Source organism: Aythya ferina (assembly GCF_964211825.1).
Source record: "Aythya ferina genome assembly, chromosome: 11".
Classification (NCBI taxonomy): Eukaryota; Metazoa; Chordata; class Aves; order Anseriformes; family Anatidae; genus Aythya; species Aythya ferina.
In genome coordinates, this window is record NC_140307.1 from 7494940 (window position 1) to 7520965 (window position 26026).

At 41.0% G+C, this 26026-nt stretch overlaps 1 long non-coding RNA gene across 1 annotated transcript; it reads left to right on the forward strand.

Annotated features, from left to right (window-relative positions):
• Positions 1 to 5293: 5293 nt before the first annotated feature.
• On the forward strand, positions 5294 to 24130 carry LOC311442934. Its single transcript, XR_014696954.1, has 3 exons — positions 5294 to 5463; positions 6050 to 6223; positions 23374 to 24130. It is a non-coding gene; the product is annotated as an uncharacterized lncRNA (long non-coding RNA).
• The last annotated feature ends 1896 nt before the right edge of the window (positions 24131 to 26026 follow it).

Below are 26026 nucleotides of genomic sequence, written 5' to 3' on the forward strand. Positions count from 1 at the left end.
GATACTTTCAACAGCTCACAACTGAGAATACACTACTGTGTGTGCCTGGGCACACAAAGTACTATTAGGATTATCAAGCCCAATGCTGGCATGGATCAATGACTCTGAAGCAGTTAGCAAAAATGGGATTTGGGGATGCAAGAGAATATTCTATTGAAGCTAGAAGTTCTGCTTCCATCAGTATTAATTTGGGGGAATATGGTGTTCACTTTCCTCTGACTTCATGCAGCTTTAGACCGATCCTTTCTTCTCTTTGAGACCTAAAATTTTGGAGCAAGAAGGGATATTTCCACAGAGCTGATTTTTCCTAACTACCTACAATTGCAACAATTTAAGAGTTTTGTTTATGGAAAGTGCCCACGCTGTAGTAATGCTGCGGGTGTTATCAAAAATCACTACATGCCTCTGAAAATCCTGAACAGTCTGGGTAGACAATACATGTGAAATCTTCCCCGTTGTTCCGCCTTAGGGTTTTTGAGTGGCATACTGTCTTGGATATTTTTAAGTAAAATAGCCTAACAGTTTCTAATGTGTATTAGAAATTGGATTTCTCCTTTTGCAAGCTGTTTTCTGCATCTTACCACCCACAGGAATGTACCTTTTTTTTCTTTCTTTCTTTCTTTTTTTTTTTTTGGGAAGAGCTGCCTCAACTATTTTTTTCCTCCAGGTTATGACTCTTCCACCCAAATATGACAGCTCCTCATTGTCTTGCTCCCTAAACACAGGCCTTAATATTTTGAGAGATTGAATCCAGATGCAACTGCTTCTGGTTTTCATTTTTTTGTGTGTCATTATGGAAATTTTGCAGAGTCACAAGCTATGGCTGCATGTGGCACTGCCTTGAAAAGCCCATGCAAAAATTCAGCTTCTGACTGCAACTAAACACACATATTTTTTCTTTCTTTTATGTAAATAAGTCAGCGTTTCATAAATAATTCTCCTATCTTTCTCTGTTGTTTTTTATTTTAATTGAAGCTTTGCCTTTGTAAACTCTTTTCCTTTTTTCACTGTCTCTTCTCTTATACTAATTGAAACAATTACATGGCATTTCCTGGGGACAGGTTCTTCATTCTGAGGGCTCTGACACACCGAGCGCCGTTCTGATCTTCCTCACTCAGGTTTTGTGCTGCTCAAACTCTTCTCCTTTTTCCCTTTTTTCACCCCTTCCTTCACAAAGATGCCCTGGGGAACAAACAGACAAACACATATCACATATCACAGGAAAAGCCTTGCTTTGGTCTCCACACAGTTTTCTTGTGACGACCCCTCGTTCCTTTGGCTGCAAGTGAGTATTTGTCTGGCCTCAGTGGTGGGGACAAGGATTTCTTTACCAAACAGAAGGGACAGATTAGAGACAAGCATCTTCCTTAGGCTTTTGCGGAGGTCACATTTAGCCTCTCCTGCCTTGCTGTCCCACACACCTGCACATTTATATGTATATATCCGAGTCACTCTATGTACCTGCAATCTGGACTCCTCCACTTGAATCTATCCAGGTAGATGCCCCTCTAGTGTCTGCCCCAGTGCCCTGTGACTGCTTACCTGCTGCCTCCTCCCACTGATTCAGCTGGCTTTGTGTTTCTAGTTAACATCCTACATGCAGCGTTCGTACAGATACCAGCCAGAGGAAGCTGGGATTTAGATTTCAGTCATGTTTCTAATGCCTTTGGTTTCCTGTAGCTTTCAATCTTCTTCCCCAGAGGCATTTCTCCCAAAACACCCGTTCACTCATGTTTTCCTTCTGCTGCTGTTCTTGGGCAGTGCAGAAAGCAGAGGACCAAGGAAACCCCACTTCTGTCTTCCACCTGACACCTTGGTGGGTAGGGGGCTGCAGCCAGGTCTGCTTCTGCACTGCAGAGTCGTAATACCTTTTTGAAAAAATAATTGCTTTTGATTAAAATGTAAGGTTGCCGTCTTCTTTTTTGTTGTTGTCATTAATGAGGGCTGCAGGCTATGGGCCTTTGAAGTGTTTCCTTTTGGCTCTCCCTGTTCTTTCTTTTTCTTTCTCTCTCTTTTTTTTTTTTTTTTTTTTTTTTAATTCTCACAATTATATGCCCTTTCCAGCTCAGAGTGAGATTTGTTAATTTTCACATGCTTGCAAAAACCTGGCTGGCATGGTACAGCTCCCCAGCAGCCTCTGTACAGGATGCCAGTCAAGGGAGCGAGCAGACCTCCCTCATTAGCTGCTCTCACCCCCACTTGGCTGCTCCAGAGGGGAAAAGATGGGGCACAGGTACTCTCCTTGCCAGAACAGCTCATCTGCTCTGCAGAAATGCCCCTCAGCAAGGCAGGAACGAGCACACTGCTGTGTTTAGTTCAGGCTGGCCAGAACTATTTTATTTGTCATCTCAGGCCCTTGCAGGCTAATGGACTCCTCTGCATCACTTAACGTTGAGGGTCGTGGTTTTTTTTTCTTCGTTTGTTTTCCAGCCTATTAGTGGAATAACAGGACACCCAGCTGAACCCCAATGGCCCCTCAGGTGTTTCCATCTGTATGCCACAGCTGATTGCTAGCTTGGGTTAGTCCAGAAAGGAAACAGTAAACTTTGAAACTTGTTTGTCTCTCCTCTGCTCAGAGCTGTGGTGTGGGCAATGGAAACAACTGGAGTGATCATCTCTTGGGTGCAGAGGGTTTCCCAAAAGGTGAGAAAAGGTGTAAAATGGCTGAGAGACTTGAGCCAGGTGATGCTAAAAATCAGCTGGAGACTTATGAGAGAACTCATCCCCTGGATGAAAATCCAGGGCTTAGTCTGTCGGACAATATTGAGCACTTTCCTGTAGGCTGTCATGTGGAGGCCAGGAGTTTCATTACATCCCTGGAACCACCTACCTTGACCTTTGTCATCCTTAAACCCTGGTTTCTTCTTCCATAAAAGCATGTGTAAGTGCATATAAGCAGTTTCTCTTTATCTCTCTCATGAAAGACTGCCTGCATGAGATTTCTGTCCGGTCTTTAAGGAGGGAGAGATTGCTCTAGATAAGAGCAACCTCTTAGCTGAAGTGCTTGCCCCAGTTACAGGTATAAATCTGACTTGAACACTGCACTGCTGGGCCAGCTAAACTGCTCAGAGAGGGAAAACCAAATCATATCAAATAAATTGGAGAATTAAAATTGAGGATTAATAGCAACTTCACTAACATTTTGCATTTGGGAGCCCTTTACACATCTTCCACCTCCAAGTGGCTTTTTTTTTTCTGTCAATAAATACTTCTCTTTGATGGGTATTGACTTATAAGTCAACATTGTGATACCAGCTCACCTAAGTTTTGCGCCATGTTGGAATCATGCTTCAGTGTGGGGATGTAGACACACTGTGATGTGCAAAAATTGCTTATCTCTGCCTTATCAAGGGACTCTCTGCATAATGCTGCCATTCCCCTCACGCTTCCCTACCCCTTTTCTTCTCAAGCACAGGCATGATCTTCCTTTCCAGAGAGATGATTTTCTCCTAAGTATCATTTTAAAAATCTCCCCTTTCTGTTTCTTAGGCTAAAAGTTCCTCTTTTATTATTATTTTTTTTTCATAGTAAAAACAACACATCAGGGGAACTGATTTTAAAGAGATTGAAATGAATCCTCCAGCCTTAGATCTTTTAATGCCTCCAGCAACAACACATCAGAGAGCTCCAAAAGTGGCCAGTGATGCATCTCCAGACTGCCTTTTGTAGCACGTTTGTCTCAGAACTGGAAGGTGAGCTCCCCTATGCACAAATCTGCATGGAAATGCTCTAATTGCTGCTGTGTCATCACAGTGGAGAAACTCACATGGATTCCTGCCAGTGGAAGTGTCGGAGCCCAGCTGGGTCTGGTTTCTGGGACACAGATGTCAGCAGAGAACAGCATGGGACAATGAGGCTGTGGCAGCTCCCTGAGTCTGGGAGGGAATTGACGCACACAAAGTTCCCTCCTGCCTCGAGCAGGGCAACTCTGAGTTCAACCATATTATTAAATTAATGTGGTTTAATAAGTCATTGTGTGCCACTGAGCAAAGCTAAGTGATAGCAACTGTTATCCCCAGGTCATGTCACATGTGAGATAGGGGAGGTGATGCTGAAACCTCTTCTGCTAACATTTAGTAACTTCTATAGCCGCGGTAATTTGATCATGTGTCGCCAGCTTCAAAGTGAGACAAAGCAGATGAGACATGAACTGTATGTATCTGACTGGATGCATTTTAATCCCAGACAGCCTCCTGCTCAAACCTCTGTGCCATCACTGAGCTGGGTGCTGCCTTCCCCAGCAGCCCCAGGCTGAACAGTGCAAGCAATGCTGTTAAAAACCTCCAGGCCCCAGCAAAGCCCATTGGTGCTCCTGGATTTCTCTTCATCGGACCTGGATCTTTTTTTGCCAGACATGAGACGATGATGAACGTGACACTTGGGTTGCCATGGGAACACAGCATGAGGTTCGTGTTAGCAGCTCTCCTTCCTGCAAGCGAGCGCCACTGGCTCTAGGGATAGGGACAAGCGGCACTGCTGGCATCTGTCCAGGGCTTGCCCACATGCACTCTCAAGGTCTAGGGGTGATCCCTGTGTATTTAACCAGAGGAAGATCTGAAGGGACAAGTCACTGCAAGGTAGGAGATGTGTCAGATGGTAGGGAGGGAAATTGCAAAGTCCTGGTTGAAACTTCTGCTGCAAAACCTTGATGAAGATCATAAGGGAGGCCCACAGGGACCTACAGACTAAGAGTCTGCCTCCTAACCACCATGGGGAATATATAAAAGTTTTCAGCATGGGGGAAAACTGGAGCCCTGAGGTCCCCCTGGGCTGCTCCAGCATCACTGGGAGGGTGGTGAGTGTTTCTACCACAGTTTCCCCCTGCCTCCTTCCTGAAGGCTTTCATAAATTCTCCCCCCAGTCCTTTAGAAATGTTCATGTTCAGTTGGTGACATCCGTGCTGTCCACTCTGCTGTCCACCCGTAGGACTTTCCTGAGCCTTAGCTTAGGAATAATCAGGAAGCACTTTTGTGCTGTTAGAAAACCATTTGGAGCTTTCAGAAAGGCAATTTCAGAGAGACTCCTCATTGTTACTGCTATTATTTTCCTTTCACAGATCTCCCTTTAAACCCTCACCTCATATCATTTTATTAGGGGAAGAAACACTTTTCCAAAGATCTTACAGAAGATCTATTTTGTTGAAGCAAAGGGAGGGAGGTGAGGTTTCAAGCCTGTTTGGAAGACAGGTGAAAACTGTTGTCCATCTGTCTCACTAATGTGATGATTTGAATGTGTATCACATGGGTGGGAGCTCCCCAGGAAGAGATAAGGGAAACCCGGGGTTAGGAAGAGCTGAAATGCTGCTAGAAGGAAGAAAGGGGTAATGAACGTAGAGGTTATGGTGTTGGCAATACAGATACTGTTAGGGACTACAAGAAGGAGTGAGAAATACCACCCAGGGAATCTAGCCAGGTGGTTATAAAGTATGATAAAATAGGATTTAGAGGAACAGCTTGCAGCATGGTAAGTGCTAGTCTATAAGACCTGTCAGAAGTTTGGTAGAGAGTAGCAAGAACAGCAGAAATAGATTAGGAATGTGAAGCTTCTCGCAAGAAAAGAAAATTTCTTTTCTGTCTGTCATAAATCTTTCCCTCTTCACCACTTTAGCTGCTTCCTGCATTCCCTAAGCAGGCTTAGTGTTCGTACGTGGCCAGAGGGTTTCAATTTGAGCTCCAAATAATAATAATAAATTCCATAAAGTGATTCCATGTGGAGAGCAGAGATGATTGTGCCTTATGCTTACACAGTAGGGCCCACATGAGTTTGGGTCAGGCAGGCTGAGGGGTGGTTTCTCACCTGCAGCTTGTTCTGGGGTGATGCCCTGCACCTGCTCTGCAGCAATTGCACGAGGAGCGGGGCGAGGGGGAAGCTGCTCTGGCTGAGGCTGTTGAGTTAAGGCAAGGTAGAGAAAGGAAATATAGCTCTCTGTACTGGATTTTAGCCAGGATGCTGAAGTTAAACATCTGGTTAATTAATACAAAGAGCTGCAACAGCACTATGCTTGCTACAGCCATGCTGGGACACTGGAATTGTTGTTCTTTTGTGATAGTGAGCCTGGGTCTTCCATTACAATTGCACTGCCACGAGTGCCAAGACTGTGCCTGGAAAGTGGCTCAGCTGACTCTTGAACAGTAGCTGCTGCTTTTTCCTGAGGAGTTGAAAACCAGGCTGCCTCCACAGCAGGCTCACGGCCGGGTCCAGGCAGTGCCGCACTCAGACCAAGGTACGTTGTTGTTTCATCCCATTAAGGAGAGCAGGAGCTGCGTAATAGCTCTGCTGAGATCCCTCATTCTTTTTGCTAGTGGGAGGATTGTGTGTTTAGGGAGAGCAGAGAGAAGAGCCTATCTGTTATCACCTCTTTCCCTGCATTTGCCTTGGGATGTCTCATGCTTGCTTCCACACATAAAGGCCATCGCAGCTGCTCTGTCCTAGGGCTGGCTCATAACCAAGGAGCTCCGAGAATTGATTCTTGCAGATGATAAGAATCTATTTGTTGGGCAGCCAACTCTGTTGTGGTGGGATGACCTTGTGATGGCTTTCCAGTGTAATTTCTGGTGGGAATTACATTAAGAGCTTCTTTTATGCAGTTGTTTTGGCTTGCTGGAAACAATGACTGGCTTTGGGTTTGGATTTCAGTTTCTGCAGTTCTGGAAAGCCTTCTCTCTGCTTCTACCACCTTCAACTTTATTTGTACTCTTCCCAGCTGTAGTGGGGATGGTCCCTGTGCTGAGGCTTTTAGTGCTGCTGTTCCAAGAGTGGAGGGCCAGGCTTCACAATGTGCTAGTTTTCTGCAGAGATGGAGGGGAGTGTCTTTTTCCTTTATAGTACTGTTGTGTGCTTGGGCTAATCCACCAGACAAGCTGCTGTGACCTCCAGCTACCCTATTTGTATCCCTAATTGAGTGGTTTGTTAGATAATAATCAACAGTATGAGATGTTGCTTTGGTCAAGTATCCTTTCTTCTTGGTTTCTCCTACAAAAGCACAGCATTAATAGAATAAGCTCTACTTGCCAAACAGATGCATATCACACAATTTGCAGAGAGTTGCCTGCCAAAAGCATGGGACTTTATCATTTCAATCTTCTGTTAGGTACATGGAACACCCTAAAAGCCCAAACTGGAACTGTGGCTTCCCATCAAATTTTGAATTAAATCCAGTTTAAAGAGAAGGACTTTGGCATGTTTCCTGTATCCAGACTTGTGGGAATTCCTTTCACCTCATTCGCACAAGACTGTACAAGGGGGAGGTCTAACACTGGAGATGCATCTCTTAAGGAGGGAACCGAAGTCTTTTATTGCATTTCACATACCAACTTCTCAAGCAAAACAGATGACTGCTGTAGACAGGGTTTGAGGGACACAGTTATAAGACAAAAATACAAGTCTGCATCTCGTGTATTCACAAGAAGAGCTGCTGTTCATCCAAGCCTCAAAAGCAATTAAGATCCATGTCCTGGCTAGAATAAAGCTCACTTAGGTCTAGAGTATGAAATTCAATGGTATGCAGTGGGAGGTGGCCTTTGGATTGCCTCTCCTTCCCACTTGCTCGTGGATGGATGTTGTGGAGTAGGAGTGGGCTTGAAGCGCTGTACTAGGGGAATGTCTGTGCTAATGGCTGGAATCCTCCATAGCTAAAAGTGGAAGTGAAGCTGTGTTTTGTTTTGTTGTTTTACCTTTAATGAGGAGTTGGCTAGGTTCAGCCCATGACTTTTCAAGGTGCTCTGCATCAGAAACTAAGCCAGGGAAGAACCATGTTTTCCCCTTTATGTTTGCTTTCACCTTCTTAGTCTGATAAGGTTTTAGATGTTTCTGTGTCCTGTCTTGATCATTCAAACTTTCCACAACCATCTTTTTGAATGTTTCCCAGGCCCAAAACTTTCTGCTTCCCAGGAACCACCTGGCTGGAATATATCTGACCAGATAAAGTCCTGTAGCTCTACCGAGTTCAGGGTCATTAAATTACTCCAAACCTACCTTTCCCTTGAGATTTCAACTGGATGCAATGACTACCTTACTTCCTGTCTGAATCTCTCTAATTGGCAGTGTTTATGGGACACCTGCTCTCTGCTGAGGCTCCCATTGGTCTTCCAGTATCCAGGCTCAACTCTTTCCTTTAGTTCTGCGTGCATCAAAGCACTCAGCCCTCCCATATGTCTTATGTACTGAGTCTTCTACCTCTGAGAAAATTTCATATCCACAGCACGGGGGATGTGGATATATATAACTTTCATGGTGACTTTTGTTCATCTAGTCTTCAGTTGAATTTTTGCTTTGAGATTTTTTTTTTCCTTTTCTGATTCCATCCCTTTGCTCCTAATCCCGCCACCTGGTATGGCTCACACTGCAAAATCTCTCTGCCTCCTCAGTGTATACGCCCTTCAAATATTTGTAGACATTTATCACTTCCCCCCTGCTTAGTCATCTCTCTGCCAAGCTAGACATATTTAGTTCTTCTAATCTTTCCTTGCGAGTGAGTCCTTCCAGCACTCATAATTCATTTCTCCTTGCTCTTCTTTGTATGCTTTCCAGTTTGTCAGCACTTAAAATATTTCTTATTTGGGGTGTTTTAATATGTGCAGGCATGAAGAAATGGAGAAGAGAAACTTCCTGAAAAGAGAGAGGTTTTTTGGCTTTAAGCCATTGGGAATGTCTTAGAGTGGGCAAACCTGAGAATTCCCATTGTGAGTTTCCAGGTGGGTCTGTAAGATGTAGAAGAGTTGTCCCTTCTCTTCTGGGTTGCTCTGTTACCCTCCCCTCAAAATCTATAACAAAAAATATCACTTAATATTTTTTCTGTTTTCCCCTCCTAACCAGACAAACTGATCTTATCCAACTGTCACGGGCTTGGCCTCTCATTCCCTGTCTGGCTCTGTCTCCCTCTCAGGCTGAAGGCTTTGTGTGTAAGTGATGATTTTCTACTGGGCTCTTGGGTGCAAGTACTTCAGAGAGAGTGACTACATCTTATCAGTGCTGAATCTCTCTTCCCAGCTTTGTTCTTCTCAAATACTGATAGGCACAGTGCCAAAGGATCAACAGAGAGCAGCCGGCTTCTTTTTATCTCAGGAATATTTTTCCCTTCTGGCCATTTATTGTTTCTGCTGCACCCAGGCTGTGTAAAAAGGAATACAATTCAAAATGGGTTCTGTTTCTAGGATCCCAGTTGGATGTTTTTCCTTCAAATAACCAACCTGACGTTCTTTAGATATTAACTTGTTAATTAAAGCTACATCCTGGAGGGATCGCGTAGAGTTGCTGTTCAGCCTCCACCTCTCATTCTGAACTCCATGGTGGTTTTTGAGGCGTTCCTGGTATCTCACTGATGGTAATTTGTGCTGTCTGAGATTATGTGATGTGAGCAGAATTGAAAGGAATGTCAGGGAGCAGCAAGTGTTCCCTCACTCATTAACTGCAGCAAGGTCTGCAGCTTCACTGTCTGCATTAAGAATTTTTTAAATATTCCTCATCAGCATCTAGTGACCTGCAAGGTAGCAGCAGTTTATCTAGCTAAGCGATGCTGTCAAATTTACTAGTCTGAGATAGGTATCAGTATCAAAATGTTTCCAAAACCAAAATAAAGCCAATTGCAAACTTGCAGAGTCTGGCACACCTTTGCATAATGCAATCCATATTTCAGCTGCAAATGCCAAACTGATGCTTTTTTTTTAAAAAAAAAAAAAAAAAAAGAAAAGTTTCTGCTTTGCTTCCTTTGACATCATGTTCTTTCTTCCCACCCAGACTAGATATTTATCAAACATCTGCCTTCTGTTTTGGTTGTGCACAGAGAATATTACGAGTTTAATAAGTAAGATGTGAAACTAGCTCAGCTGACTGGGCAGGAAATGTTCCTCTGCGGCAGTACGAAGGCTACTTGGATTTGTTAAGCCAAGCTCTGGAAAGCGAAATCAGAAGCAACCAAAAGCAAGGTTGGTTGGATAGGAGAATATATATATTTTTTTCCATTTGTGTTGGTTGGGTACAACAATATAATTTTTTCATTTGGTCTGTGTCAGTCTGTCTGTGCCACTGGCTGCAGCTACTGTATCCTTAGAAAGTGTAGAAACAGTGAAACCAAAACTTTCTGAGTGAAGAGCAAAAGCTGCTATTGCTTTGACAGTGGATTGACTTTCCTAGCTGTCTGTTGAAGCAGCCTTGGAGAATCATGCTGAACAGTGCATTACAGATATACACACTGGATATTAAAAAAGAGAGAGAATGCATTTACTGTCACTTGCAGGTTGCCTTTCACCCTTCTAGTTGTCATAGCATTCAGAAGCATTAAACAATAGGTCTTTGTCTACAGAAGGAAAAATATCTCTATCACAAGCTTAAGCAGGAGCAGCAAAATCATCCTGAAAAACAGAAAAGAAAGCGTTAGGCATTTTCACCAGCCTATTCTCAGATACTTGTTTGAGGGGCTGATTCTTGAATCAGCACCAGGGCATCTACTTTTGCACCATCAGAGTGTTTATTAGCAGCGTGAGCCCAGCAACAGGCTCAGGAAATGTCCGCTGCCTTTGATGCTGTTGCAAACAAGCTTGTGTTTCCCAGAGGAATCAGTAGTCTAGCTTGCTTTGGTTTGTTGTTTGTCTACTGTCACTCACATTCAGAAAGAGGGTGGAGTTTTTTCTGTTTGTTTTTGCTTTATGAGAACATGCAGTTGCTCAAGATCCATTTGCTTGACAAAATGTTTTACAAACAAACCATATATAGGAATCACTTTGCTGCTTAGATGCAAAACAACAAGTTTTACTGTAGAATCTCAAGAGACAGATGAGATATGGTTCAGCACAGCATGACTTTAAGTATTTGGTCAAATAGAGGTGGGATTATTACTGTATTTAAAGCAAAGCATACATTCAAATGCTTTGAACTGAGGTTTATTCTGTGCAAATATTTGACAAGTGAGCTCTCATTTAAGTACCCTTTCTAGCTATTGGCACAGGAAAATTGCTTCTAAACAAGTATCCATGAAGTTTAATGGTTATTTCTCCTTGTCATGAGTTCCCTCAATACCTCACCTGCCTCATTGACTATTGATTTTTAACAAGTCTGTGGGAATGTTATTTACCTAGCCTCAGTTTGAAAGTTCTAATCTTTAGTGATGCTTGCTTTCTATTTTTTTTTTTTTTTTTAAATAAGCTCTATATATCAGTTGAAGTTCTATGAGCCTAAATAACTAATACAAGGGCAGATCAGGTTTTCCCCACTCCTGTTCCCAAGGTGTCCCTGAGCAGAGATGTTCAACCCCTGGCCTCATTTCCATTCATTGTAATGGAGTGATAACAAAACGCATGGCCGACTTCTCTAATTAGTCTCATGCTCCTCAAGGTCTTTTGCTATTGCCTGCTGTTCTCTTGTATCGCTTAGCTTTGTGGGCTTTGTTGGTATTTCCCTAACCACCTCTAGTAGTTCTCCCCCTCTTCCAAATTATCTCTTTGGGCATAAACTGATATATGGCAAACAAAAAGCAATGAAATATTCATCATTAATTGATCATGATCTTTCCTGGTTTTGTTGTTGCTGTTGGGTTTTATTTTAATTCCCTCTCTGTTTAGAGGAAATTGTTTAATTTTATTTAATACCACAACTTTTAAATTTTTATTAAATGAAAATGCAGATGTATATTCTGCGTAGCTTCCCTGAGCTTGTTTTCTTGTGGATTGTTCATCTCACTTTAATTAAAATAGGACAAGCATAGAAAGAAAATTAGAATGAGAAAAGAAAATGAGCAGTTGGTTGTCCCACAGTTCCTAATAGCAAGATATGATAGGGGACACAGATTTCCTATTTAAATTCAATGTATCATTCGTCCTCTCTCCAATAAGCATTAATGAGAGGTGAAGAAGAAAAAGGACCCAGTATCTGTAGATGATGGAAAGCTGAAGTTCTTCTCCTCACATCATGAATCAGTCTCTTAGGAGATGCTGTCTCAGACCAGGTTTGTTCAAGGGAAGGGCTATTATGTGGAATTCTGTCAAATGGTGAGGAGTGGTAAAAGAGATAATCAGTCCTCCAGCACTAATTACCTGTTCTCCATAGAAATCCCTAGCTCCATTCAGATTCCTTTTTTAAAGGAGAATCTCAGAGGAAACAACTGAAGTCTAGTTCTGCAAGTGCCAATTGAGATGGTTGAGAACAGGAAAGCTGTGGATTAAAGCGATCAATTTTCTGAGGCCTACCATACTATCTGACTTGATTTTTCCTGCCCTCTCTTCTTTTCACATTCATACATTGAACCATAACAAGAAATCTCTGCATTTCTCATGCCTCCTTTATTCTGAAATCTCTAGGTTCTTTGCAAACATTAACAGATAAAATTTCTCAGCTATCTATACATCTAATCTCAAAGCCTTTATGGTTTCCTTTCACAATTCAGAGGCATGTCAATTGAATGAGTGTGATATCAAAATAGGTTTTATCAAAAGGAATTCTCTACATATATTAACAAATGATCGAAGGACTCCTAATTTGCCAGGAGGAAGGGAGTCAGGACAAATGCTGTCAAAGAGTAATTGCTATTTTACCAATATATGTGCAATGTCCAGTGATAAGAATTAGGAATAAGTTTGTTAGTATCTTGCAGTCAGACATTTAGGGTTACAAACAATTAAAGACTGCGGATAAATGCATTTGTAATATGTCCTTGTGACTTTGGAGGAAGAGAGGAAAGCTTGTGGGCAAAGTAATGAGATGCTACAAGAGAATATTCTGGACCAGAGTAAATCTGAAGAACATTTTCCTACCCAGCAGGAGGGAAGAACAAAAAAACATTTGAATCAGCATTAGTTTTAATGTTAGAAATATCACTTAGTGCATGTTTGTACTTGATCCTCTATCACTGTTTCTGAATATCCTATCCAGCTGTATTAGAGATACACATACAAAGTACTCAATTTAAGTGAGCACAGATAAGAAGCAGGGACTGCCACTTTGATTCATGCCAACAATAATTTCAACTGGAATACTCTGGGAATATGGTACTACTCAGTACAGGGTGGTACAGCCCATATTCTGGTATTTATGGAGGTCTTAATGTTCTGTAGAAAGTGTCTGTGATCAGGGGTGCTTGCATGGATCTGTCAGTGTTTTGCTTTTGTGTAGCAATATGGAAAGAAGCACTAGAGATTGGCAGACAGGTTTGTTGTGTACTTGATGTTTTCCATTGGTATACAGAAGGAGTCAAAGGAGTTTCCTTGTGGAAGGAACTAGGAGAACATCAGGTTGGTTTCAACCATTGACTATCTACACTTCCAATTCATGTTGCTGAGTCTTAAGTATTCTTTACCACAAAAACTGGAACTAGTGTAGTTTTTTGTGCTCTGTATCTTTCACGGTATTATGAACTAAGTGTCTGATCTAATCCATGTAAGTTAGCAAGTTTTTATCTCTGCCTGTGACTTTTGTCTTAAAGTTTCCAAGGCTGGTTATTAGGCAGATGAAACTCCCAAGAGGGTCTTCTAGAACAGTATTAATAGTGTAGTCAGATCCAGGTCTTTAGAAGCATGCTCACAAAGACTGATCCAATAGCACTGATTTAACACATGTTCACTGCTGAACTCTGCTTCCCTGCTCTTTGTCCTTAAATCCCCTGCAACTTGAAAGTACACTGCATTCAACAATTACCAGCCAAAATCCTCATCACCAAGGCAAATTCAAACATCTGACAAAGGTCATGAGGCAAATGAGGAATCATTCCAATAACACCAAGACAAAGCATTAAAAAGGATTGAGAGTTCATGGAGAAAATCTGCAAAGTAATTTTCATTTCAAATCTCAGGCAAGCAACTGTGTAATTTCTGCCTGTAGATTCACCACTGTGATGGTCATTGTCTGATTATCAGTACCTACAGCCTTTGTAGCACTAATGCACATTGTCTTTTTGGCTCTTGAGTTATTGAGACGTCAGGCATTGAACTTTCAAGTAATGGCTATGGCTCCCCTTGATGAAGCATCTCACAGGACATGAAAATTAAATGTTCCTTCTCAAGCCATCATTTGCTTACTTTATTCTTATCTTATTAAATAATCATAAAATAAAAACATGTAATTTGAAATATGCATGTCATGATTGGGAAATGAAAGAACTGTAGATGACAAGCTTCTTAGTGGATTAATGCAATGCCAGCAAAGTGTTTCCTTTCATTCTCTCAAACGTGTCATCTACCAGGCCTAACCAGAATTGACCAACCACCATTGCATGACCCAATTCAGTGCTATTTTGAGACTTCTGTGCTCTGTTTACAGTGCTGCAAACTGTGTGGGTCACCTCTTCATTGGATGGTCATTAACTCAGCCATAACTACTTTTTCCTTCTTTCTATTCTTTATTTCTCAGTGTCAAGCCAAACACTTGGTAACATTCACTGAAAGTATACTAACACAAGGAAAACAATAGTTGTAGCCAGCTAAATTCTTGTTCTGGACTGATTTCTAGGATCATTCTTTCAACAGAAAGAAGCTCATCATGTTCTGCCAAAGTTTTCCCTTTCCTAGCCTAAAGAATTGGCAGTTTTCCTTATGTGATAGAGTGCAACTCTTTTAAGGTGTTATCTCTGCTATCAAGATGATCCGCTATACTTCTGTACACAAAGTAGATAATTGAAGGAGGGAAAAAAAAGTAAATAAATTGGGGCTCTGCTTTCCATCTTTGAGCTGTCACATTCTGAAAAAAAAAATCCCTTCCATCTGCACCTTAAGGTATTTTCTACAGCCCATCAAAGAATAGAGCTTACGACAAGTTATTTTCAACTCCTGTAGGAGAAATGAGAGGCTAACTGGTCCTCTTTGAGTCTTGAGTGAACGAATTAGATTTGCATTATACCTGGAAGTGCTGTTCACAGTGGTGAACTTAATCTTCATGGGTTGATGTGTGTTTTTTAAAGTACGAAATATGCATTTCCATTATTTAAAATGTCTTGTATGCTATAAAACTTGATCCCACTACAATTCTCTATGTTTACAATGAACTGTAAATATTTATAGCAGTGTGATTACAGTAAAGTTGCATGAGATTTACACAGCCGTAAGCAAGATCATAATCTGTTCCATTGTTCCTTCAGTAAAGAATTTCATTAGGTAGGGATCAAATTTGTAGATCTGTATTCAGGGGTAACTAAAACAGACAAATAAGAAATCCTCCTACTGCAGTCAGATTTTGGTGTAAGATTCATGTGAAATATATTCATTTTCTGCTCAAATAAATGTCCTTGGTTTTTATTCACAATGAGTAGTTCGCTTTAGGTTCAGTTCCTTTCTCCTTCCTTAGAGCTCTACAGCACTTGCTCTGTTCAGCCTTTATTTCCACAGTCATAGCCTGAAGAAATTGAATATGACTAAGGAAGAAAGGAAGGCTCAGTTTCTCATGTAATCTGTGCTTGGAAGAGGCTATGGTTGATGTTAAATATGTGAATCTTAAAGTGGGCTTACATATGTGCTTTAGAGTGGGCCTTTTTGTACTCTGGCAAATCTATTCTCTTTCTTCTCTAGGAATAAGTGTTTATATTATCCAAAACAAATCCTGTGTTTCTGTATCTTATCAGCATTTGTAAATGCTGGAGAACAGATTTTCAGCTGACACTTCCATGTCTGTTTTGTTTTCTTTCTACCACAATCTCCCTTGGCTTGTTTTCTTGCTTATGGATACACTTCTTTCTAGTAAAGAGGCTTTGCTGGCTGTCTGGATTCTGAAATATCCAAAGGCTGTTCCTGTCCACAGAAGCTACTCTGAAAGGGAAACCCATTAATGTGATGGCATGAAATGTCTCCATGGGAAACAATCAGTTATATTCAATGACAGAGCATGTCTTATGTTTCAGTTCTCTTCATTGGGGATCGTGTGGAAAGTGTTAATGGGAAAACTTGATCTTTATTCCAACCAGCATTATTTCTTACAAGAACGGGGAAAAAAGCTTTTTCTCCTACTTTGCTGCTGGCTGTTATTGTGGTTTGTTTGCTTTTTTTTTCCCCTGTTTTTCACACTTATTCCTAGTTGTTCCTCTGTGGCTGTACCATTTATGTAGCAGTCAAATAGCAGGTTTTTCCTACCTGTGGTGGTTTCAAGTGGTGTAAAAGGTTAGTAAAATGATGCCCCAACCAAAAGTCTTTGGGCATTCTGTGTCTTTATGTAGACATTCACTTCTTAAAAAAGAAAAAAAAAAAAAAAAAAAAACTAGATTTAACATCTCTTCTAGGAGTTTGTGTGTGTATGAATAAAGAAAATTTAGAAATCAAGCATGTAGATAATTTAGTTTCTAAATCAAACTGTCATTTCCTCCAGGAGAAAGGTAGTATATTCACTTTGTGGATTAGTTTGTTTTGAAGTACACAGTGGGGAAATCCAGTGTGGAAAATACTAATCTTCTTTTGTGTGAGGGGGAAGAAAATTTGCAGTGGAAGGTTGGAAGAAATTGGCTCAAAACTCATATGGAGCCTTAGTGACAGATGTGGGAAGGACATCAGGCATCTGATTGCTGTCCAGGTGACCTGTCCACTGCAGAACCTTATCTCTCGATGTTCTGTATTGTGGTATTAAATAAGCATTTGTCTGAGATACTAAATGATAGAAGCAAAATGTATTTGTTCTTGTATGCCACAAAGTGATCTACTGTTTGTAAGCAGATTGTAACTGAAGAGCTGTAGAACACACTTCGTAGCTTTGTGCTTCACTTAATCACAGGACAGAACAGACCCTGAGGCCCTGTGCAAATTTTAGGACCTGTGAAATCTAAACCGTAAGTGAACATAAATGAACAGGTCAGCTCAGGAAATAAAAAGACAAGCTCATTTGTTTTTTATTCTGTTAAGAGGGACAGTTTCTAGCAAGAGTAACAAAAAAAAAAAAAAGCTCTATCTGAGGCAATTTGCTACCAGTCACAATACCTGACTGGCCCACAAATGTTAGAGCATCGTCCAGTCTGGAGCACTGTGAGCTCCGGGGATCTCACCATGAATCTATCACCCTTTGGTCTTTTACTAAGACCATTAATCCAGTTAGTATATTTCATAAAGAAGGTGGAGCATAGAAAGGGAGGGGAAGGTTTCCTATATACTTGATATACTACGCACTTCATAATATGGATTGAACATCTGTGTACAATATATGTGGCAATATAAAAACCTTCATTTTAAAATATTTCAAAACTGGCCATTTTCCATGTTGCTTTAAATATACGGTATGTACTTGTATGTTTGACACAACATTCTGAATATGTTCTTCTATATTCAAAGTATAATGAGTAAGATTCATCACAGGGAAAGCGACATTTTCCATGTTAGCAATGCTAATGAATAAAATATACGACATTCCTGCATTGCTCGCTATTATTACTTGCTTTTAGCAGTTTAACTAGCAGGCAGAATTATTTCTTACAGAATTTTTGTGTTTGCAGCTAAGGTTCCCGGGCTATCTAATAGCTGTTTGGAGACCAATCGTGGAAGAGTTAGACTATTGCTCTGGCTCACAATGGGCATGTGTCTATGCTAACAACTCTGTAAAAGTAGTGCAATCAGCCTGACTGGTTTGTGCAATATTGTTTTCACTGGAGTCAGCTGCAGTTCAAGGGTGTAAGAGAGTGAATCATTCTGCATTAGCAAACAGTGTGAACCATAGAGCAGAACAGTTGTTGCTGAGGAATCTCTGTCCATGCTGTGGACCTTTCAAGGGGTTTCACTTCGGTAGCTCCACCCTGGCCTTGCAGACTAAATGCGCATTAGTAGTCAAAGCGTTTAAGTACTTCAAGTTGTATCACCCAAAAGGAATCCAGCTAAGGTCACACAGGGAGTTAGAATAGCAATGGAACAATCTGGAGATGCTCTTCAACAGTGCAGTCCTGATACTATATAAAACATGAATGTAGGTGGATCAAATGCCAATAAGGTTATTGGTGTGAAATAATTGTTTTATTTAGCAGTATATTATTTAGCAGTTATTTAAAGAGAAAAAAAGTTGCTATAGTCACCTGGCTTGACTGGTGGGCAGGCAAGTGGAGCATGCTAACTAATACACCTATTATTTGTTTACTAAGAGTGCTTGTTTTACTGTCTGCTAAGTATTGTTTGTCTTTTTCCTTTTTGTGTGTGTGTCAACAAGGGGATGTTCCTAAAAGCAAGGTGTTGAATTAAATGTGCCCCCGTTAAAATAAATGCAAACAGGTTCTTTTCTTAAGTATTGTCAGCTCAAAGTAAAGACTGCAAGCATTTTCTCAACTGTGTGGGAATAATAGAAGGTAGAAGTTCTTTGCAACAATTGTCCTAATGAAGGATGATAATTTTCATTCAGGGTAGTGGAATTTGGTGGGGGCATCGGCCAGTACAGGATCAGTACAGGGCTATTATAAGATCAGGACCCTCAGCAATAAATGATTCACATTCTTGGAATTAATGTCTGTAATGGGAATAACAGAAGTGCAGATGATAATATATTACCTTGACCACAGGAGTGCATTGAAGGATAATTTAATAATGGACCAAATTGATATCTGATGTAACTTAACTGATCTGACCAGCATGATTCTGCCTTCGTGTTAATAAAACACATGAAAAAATAATCTTTACAATTCTCATTTTGATATTATTAATGATTGTTTTATAAAACCAGAAAGCAATTTGGAGGTCTGGTTTGCTTCAGATAAAAGTTTGAAGTCTTAGTTGGAAGCTTCCCCAAATTTGTCTAAAATACTGATTAGCAACCTCAAGGGAATGAGCTTCCTTGTAAGATTTCAACATTGCTATTTAGTTCTGGGCAAGGCAGAAACAGTGTAAGAAAGGCATTCCTAAAGATTTTCTTTGTATCTGGTTTCAGCTAAAATGTAATACAGGAAACTGAACAAAAGTGTAGTTTATACAGCAATCATGTAAGTGTCTTCTAAGCATATACTAACATCTCCACTCTGGAGTGGTGCCTGAATCCATAGTCTTTCATTTGTTTGATTGCCCACAGAAACATATTATTTTAAGTTTGTACCTAACACTGAAAGAAACTGGCTTTAGGAACAAGCTGGTCAAATAATGATGGATTTACCATCTCTTCAACATGTGCCAGTGCCAGGAATAGCTGGCTGACGTCTGACTTATCTCTTTCAGATGGTCAGGAGACGTAATGGTCCCTCTGAAGTTGAAACCTTAGGGATACATGGGAAAACTGGCAGATTTTGTCCTTTTGAATCCACAAAGGTATATTCTGGAGCTTGAGAACAAGAACAGTTTAAGCTTACTATTTTGTTGCTGTATTTAAGGATGCTTCACTGCTTTACCACAAATTTATGCAGTTCATTTGAGCCCCACTGATGCGTTTTAAATACATGGGCATGAGCTGTTAATGCTCTGGATTCTGTCCATTGCCAGAAAGAGGAGAATAAAAGCAGGCAGAACTTTCAGGGTACTGTTGTAGGGGATGGATGCTGACTGCTGGGGGCCACTGAAAGTTTCACTGGGAAGACTTTGCAGCATATGATGATGGGCACTATAAAAGTGAATATTGCCGGCAATTTCCTCCTATGGTTTTTTTGTAAAACGTGGAAGTGATATGAAAATGATAACATTATTTGTTTTAAACATCTGAAACAAGAACAAAACCTTATTTGTTCTGGAGCTTTGCTGCCTATTACTGGTCTTTGCTTTAACAGGATAGGCAAAAGAAAGTATGGCCAGAGCTCCTTGTGTGAAGCTGGTGAATCAGAGAAGCAGCCACACTATGTGCGTCTGACAGTGAGGACAGATATACTCTGGAGGTGCCAAATTAAAGTATTTTAATCCAATTTATCCAGAAACCATCTGCTAAAACAAGGTTGGCAAGGTCACATCTGTTCATGTTGTCTCCATCTATGCCTGACCTAGAGGTGACCCTCAAGTTTACAGGGAAGCTTAGCAGAGTGTAGGAGAAGTAAATGCTGTGTGTATCCCTAGCTATGTCTAATCATTAAAGATGTGTAATAAAAACTTATCAGCTGTTGGTTGAGAATTGAGTCTTGAAGTCTCCATGGGACATTAAGGGGGAAACAAGCAAACAATAACAACCCCTGCTCTTCAAGCCTTCCCACTCACAAGGAGGAGAAGATGCAGTTAAATTCTTCCGCTCGCTTCCCAGCAAACAAGGTCACCAAAAATAGCATGAAAATGACAATTGCACACTGGAATGTTGTCTTTGAAGCAATCTCCTGCTGTGTAGACTATTCAATGCCAAATCCAGGTCTCACACAACCCCGCGCACCTTGGTAATAGCCTTGTTTCCCACCTTGTGGTTTAATAATAGGGATGTCTAAATTTGACCTTTATTAGCAAAACCTTTGTCTTCTAGGCAAACACAAAGATGGCCTGAAACTTGGCATGTAAATGTCTGTGTGTTAAAGGAGTAATTTTTCCAAAATTTGATGTCTGCTGGGGATTTCCAGTGCATTTTTGTGCTCTTCCTGCTGGAAACAGTGACAGGCCCTAAACCCCACAGTGTTATGGGCTGCTAGTTCTGTTATGTGGGCAAGTCTTCAGCAATCAGGAAATCAGAAGGAACTGCCAGATTATTGAAGAGCAAAAGATTGCTCTGGGCTGACTACAGGAAGGGGACCTTAATATGAATAAGCTGCAAGTTGACAGGGGACTGGGATTGCCTAAGTGTGCAAGCTTTAACTTTGAAGGCATTGTCAAAACTAGTGAATATGAGCCTTGGTTAAATTGGCTAAGTTAAAGCTATTTTCCATGAGTTCCACCCCCAGTAACAGAACTGGGATTGTTATGCGTGTAAATAGGCTGATTCCTTCACATCTTAATTGCCAAAATGAAGCCCAAGGACATGGTGGGAGCTGATATTGATTTGAGCACCTAAGTAATGTAGTGGTGACCCCTGCTTGGTGTCTTGATTAGGAATGCTTGAAATGCAGGCTCAGCAAAGTAGTGTGACCAACCCTGTACCTCTGTACTTCATACTCCCACAATTCGCATGACTGAACCTTGATGAGCTCTGTCCATCTGCTAGCTCTTCAGGATGCGGAGAGCAAACTTCATGAGGGAACTCTTCCAGCACCTTGATAACCTAGGGCTGCCTGCCCATGAGAACACTTCTAATCTCTCTAAGAGATGGTGGTGGCTAGAGGAATGAGAAACATCTCAATGAGTCACATCTTTGGCTTATTAGAGCCTCAGGATGTTAAAACCAGGCCTTTGCATAGAAATACTCATACAGGTACGAATCCAGGAGCCCCAGTATAAGTAGCATACACATTTGTTACTACACAGCATGGCAAGACTACACAGCAGTCTTCCAAATCTAGACTCTCAATGTATTTCAACCCTATGCATACCACAGCAATTTACTGTGCCCCTTCCCATCTTCCTACCTCCCCTGGCATGAGCAGGATGGTTGTGCATGTCTTCCACATGTGAGACTGTTCTGCATAATGCTTAAATCAAATAGGAGCAAGCAGAGGTATGCACCAACACCGCATTAACAAGATTGAAGCCATTATGCATGATCCATAAGCCCCCAGGCATGTTATCCTAATTTAAAATTTCTACTTACCCATTATGAGAGCTTCTCTAGAACACAAGCTTCTTAGTTTGTGTTTTGTCAGTTTGTTCAGTGTGTGTTTACAGGAACTCCAGTTCTAAGTCTATCTAAATAATTTTCCTCGGTGCCTCCATATATGTGTATGTATTTGATAAGGTGACTCAGAAGTCCTAGCTCTTTAAAGCTCTGCAGGTCAAGAAGCTTCCCTGAAATACCAGATTCCTTCTAGATATATATAATTTGGTTGCTGTACTTTGCTCAACAGCTGCTGCTGGTTGATTTTGCTCAAGGCTGACAGCAGGCTGAGCTGTGCAGAGTCATTGCCCTGGACAGAAATGAGGTGACGCTCAGCACCTGCTTGTTGCTGGCAGGGTTGTGATGACAGCAGGGTCTTGTGTAGTGATCATCCAGCCTCGAAGCTGGAGAAAATGGAAACTTTGGCCATGGGGGACTGTGATACTGCTCCTATGCATTGTTATAGGTTAAAGGTGAAGCTTCTGAGTTTGTTTTTTGTGGAGGTGAAGGTCTTGAAGAGGAGAGTGTACTGTTTACAAAGCACAAAGTAGCAGAAATTTTCTTGCATTATTACTTTAGGATTATAGCAGCTCCTAGTCAGAATTTTCCCATCTATAACTGAGCATTGCATTCCCAACTTTCTCTCCCTTTCTGTCTTCTGCCAATATAAGCAGTGGGCAAATTATAAGTAAAACATTTAATTGCCATAAAAGGTGTGCTCTTATTCTTCGTGTGCCACACACTTCCACTGTGACCTCTGTCGAATTACTGAGTTTCTCTCGTTTCTATATTTAGGTTGCTAAGTTCATTTGAGTTAGTCTGTTTAACGTGAACATGCCTAGGTCTTAAAATTATGGGGAACTCATCTCAAAGAGGGCCTTCAGGCACAACTGTTACATACATCAATAATAGATATGTATTTTTACAAGCAATCTGGCCATTAAAGGTTTATTACATGCCAACAATGTATCAATGACTATAACTAACTGTTTATAAGGCAGTGAAAAGCCCCAGGATATCTCAGATTTGGCTTTCAGCCCTAGTATGCCTTTTACCAAAAAAAAAAAAAAAAATAAGGCAGGGAAGAAAATCAGCCTGTAAATATCTTCTGAGCAGCCTAGGCAAGATGAACCAGACAATTTTGTTTTATCCGCTGACTGAGCATCGGAAGATGGTGTTGCAGGAGAGCTGCTGCTACCTCTATGTTAGCAATTGTTTATGGTATATAGCGGTGTTATTAATTCATTGTTGCATTCATGAGGGTTTAACAGCACAGCAGTGCCAGTGTAGGATGCTATAAAAGATCTCCAGGGCCCTGTGAAAGAAGAGGGGTAGGCAGCAGTGTTAGTGTTGTTAGGAAGGATAAAACAATTGTTCTTCCTTGGGTATCCCAAGAGGACTCCAGCAGGGACACCGCCAGCCAGCAACAAATTTTAAAAAGGCTTCTTTAAACACTCAGTATATTCATAAGTCCGCACACACTAACGCAGTTAGGAAGTCTCTTATGATCAATGCAACGCGTGTGCAGATGGTGACAGTAAATGTACAGGAGAGCTGTGGAAAAAGATGAAATGAATATTATCAATGTGATTCCAGTGGTGATAATGAGAAATGAAACAAAAATGATTACAAAGAGAGAGTGATGTGAAATCATTTGGGGAGGGGAGTGATTACAATGGAAACAGCTCTCATTTAGAGAACTAATTATCAAATAGGCTTTGCACCATCCAAAAAGCAACCTGGAAGCCATTAGCAACACACCCTGTGGTTTCCCTCACGAAGGGGGATTAATGGCACGAGCTCCAGAGAAGCAACAGCAGTAATGAATCTCCAGTCCTTTAACAGTAATGATCTCCATGACAGATATTTCAGAGTGCTACGTCATCAGCGCTCCTATGACTGTCTTTTGCTTCATTTCTAAAATTACCTTGGGGATAAAAAGAAATTGAGATCTCCTTCGCAGCGCTGTATGTAGCTTTTCCCTGTCTGTGGCTGAATGAAGAAATGCTCCATGGATAGTTCTGATGGATCCAAGGCCTCTTGTCATAGGAATGAGGTAATGCTGCTTAGAAGTCATACGAGTTCTGTGTGAAACAATATTTTGGACTATACGCCAGTCATTTCCTGGCAGGGACTGGACACAAATGCCATGTCTGTTTTGCAGAATATTTCATAGATTCCAGGGTTTTTCCTTCATCTCACACTATTGTAGAAGACTTTATAAGAACCTGGTTTTAGCTTGCCTGTGGCTTGTGGAGGAGCTGCAGGGTGAGCAGGAAGGTGTGCGGAGGAGGTTATACCTGGCCAAGGCCAGCAGCAGTGAAGAACCTCTCCAAAGGGATGAAACGAGCCCTCAGGGCTGTCAGTCTCACACTTTCACCAGAGCTAAATTCACTTGAAAGAAAACATTGCTAAATATACTGTGTGTGGGTGCCATTCACGGTAAACAGAGACTCTGATTTCATCTGCTTTGAATTACATTTGCTTATGATTACCTGAACAGACCTTGTTTATGCTGGCTTTCTCGGTCTATTATTGGCAGATGTCTCAATGTATGAGTTTCCTTTCCAGTTTAATCCATGTTTGAATTTTACAAATAAACTTTTCAGTGATCTTGTTAGTTACTGTTCTTGTTGTTCCTGAATTATGCCTCTCCTCCCCCTCCTTGGTGTCTACTTTCTCCAGGGTGAGTTTTTAAACCAACCTTTTAAACCCAAGCTGACTTGTGTGGTTGGAAACAGACCCATGGGAGCAAAACAGGGTCAGTGAACAATTTAATCCATGACGAACCCTCTTGTCACATTTTTGGGTGATTTAGAGGAGAAATGTTTTGGTTGAAAATGGCTGTGTTGTTTGCAGCTGTAATAGTCCAAGGCCCTAGATAAGACATTTATTAGACAAAGTGATACAGCTGAAGAACAGAGGCACAAGTGTCAGACTTTAGAGCTAAGTATAATTTGAGGAATCAGAGTTTTGTTAGAGATGAGTAATACCATCTCGGTGGGAAAAAGCAGTTGGCAGAGCAGAGAGTGTTAGCAGAGGAAAAGAAAGGTGAAGAGGTAATTATCTCCTCGGAGAATGGTACAGAGGCACGCTCGGCACAGGCAGGGAAGGGAGAGGAATATCATGTGCTGTAAAACCACTATGACAACCGGTATTTTGGGGTTCTGGAGGATGTAAAGAGCTGCTGTCTCTAAGGAAAATGCAACAAAAAAGAAAGCTGAAACTCATGCCAAAAAAAAAAAAAAAAAAAAAGGAAAAGAAAAAAAGTGCCAAATAGGGCTTTTACCAAAAAAAAAAAAAAAAAAAAAAAAGGGATGTTCTTCTAGGGAAGGAGATTGCATTTTCAAAGAGATACCAAAATGCTGTGTAAGGAATGGTTTTGACTGATGAAGATAACCTCTTGTGGATGTCATGTACTCTGTTACTCTGCAACCGGTGTGGAAATTCCGTGAGTGATTGCAAGCCATAGTGGAAAGAGATCTTGTCTTGGTTTAAAACAGTCATTCTTCTTGATCCCAAAATTAAATCAGTCAGAATAAGGACAGAAATCTATTTTGTACACCCACAGACTGTCCTCAGCTCAGCAGTACTACTTAATGACATTTTAAGCACTTCAAGCTCTATTATCCTACGTGGAAGAACAGCTCGGTGCCTCAAGTCTCAGCCTAGGACATGAGAACTGGATTTAAGTCTTTCTCTTTCCAGGCTTCCTGTCTGGCTTTCGGACGGGATTCATTCTTCTCTCATTTTAGCTGTCAGATCTAAGCTCTGAGGTGGGTGGGATGAATCTCTCTCTGGAGAGCCTGATCTCTGGCTGTTGACAACAGGAGGAGCTTCAAGAAAAAAACTCGGCCTGGATTTTGAGCTTATATTTGGCTAGATAGATGAGAGCAATCCTAGCCTTTGTCAGTTGTCTAAATTTATTTATTTTTCTTAATTCCTTTCTGTTCCTTGGAAAGGAAGTGCAACACAACTTCCTTATGGTAAAGAAATAAATGCATTGAAGTTCATAGTGTAGCAAGATGCTATCCTAAGCTGTGCACCATATGTAACTTAGGGAAGAAGGATTTTTGTTTGTGCTGTTTCAGTTTCATGATAATTTCTCTTCTCAATACTATATCTTAATTCCCTTTTGCTGCTGTTTCTGCTAGTAAGAAGCACAATCTTGCATAGAAAATGATGCAAAAATCATCCCCCTTTTTCCCCCTCTCTCTTAATTGTTATGTTCACACTTTAGATGAAGTGTCTGAGTGGAGGGTTTAATTTAGATTTAATAGGATAATTATTGCATGACAAATTAATGCCAAACAATTATTAAGTACATCTCTACTGAGGCTTTTGGAGTTCGTAATAGGATAGCTATCAGCTACCTGGTGGTTCAACTTCAAGAAGTCTGCTCCTAATAATCACAGTATTTATTTAACATACAATTTAAATACTGATTTAGATCTAGTATTGTCAGAAAATTAGTCAATTCCCCTGACACCTGAAAGCCAGCGGTGCCAGATTTTTA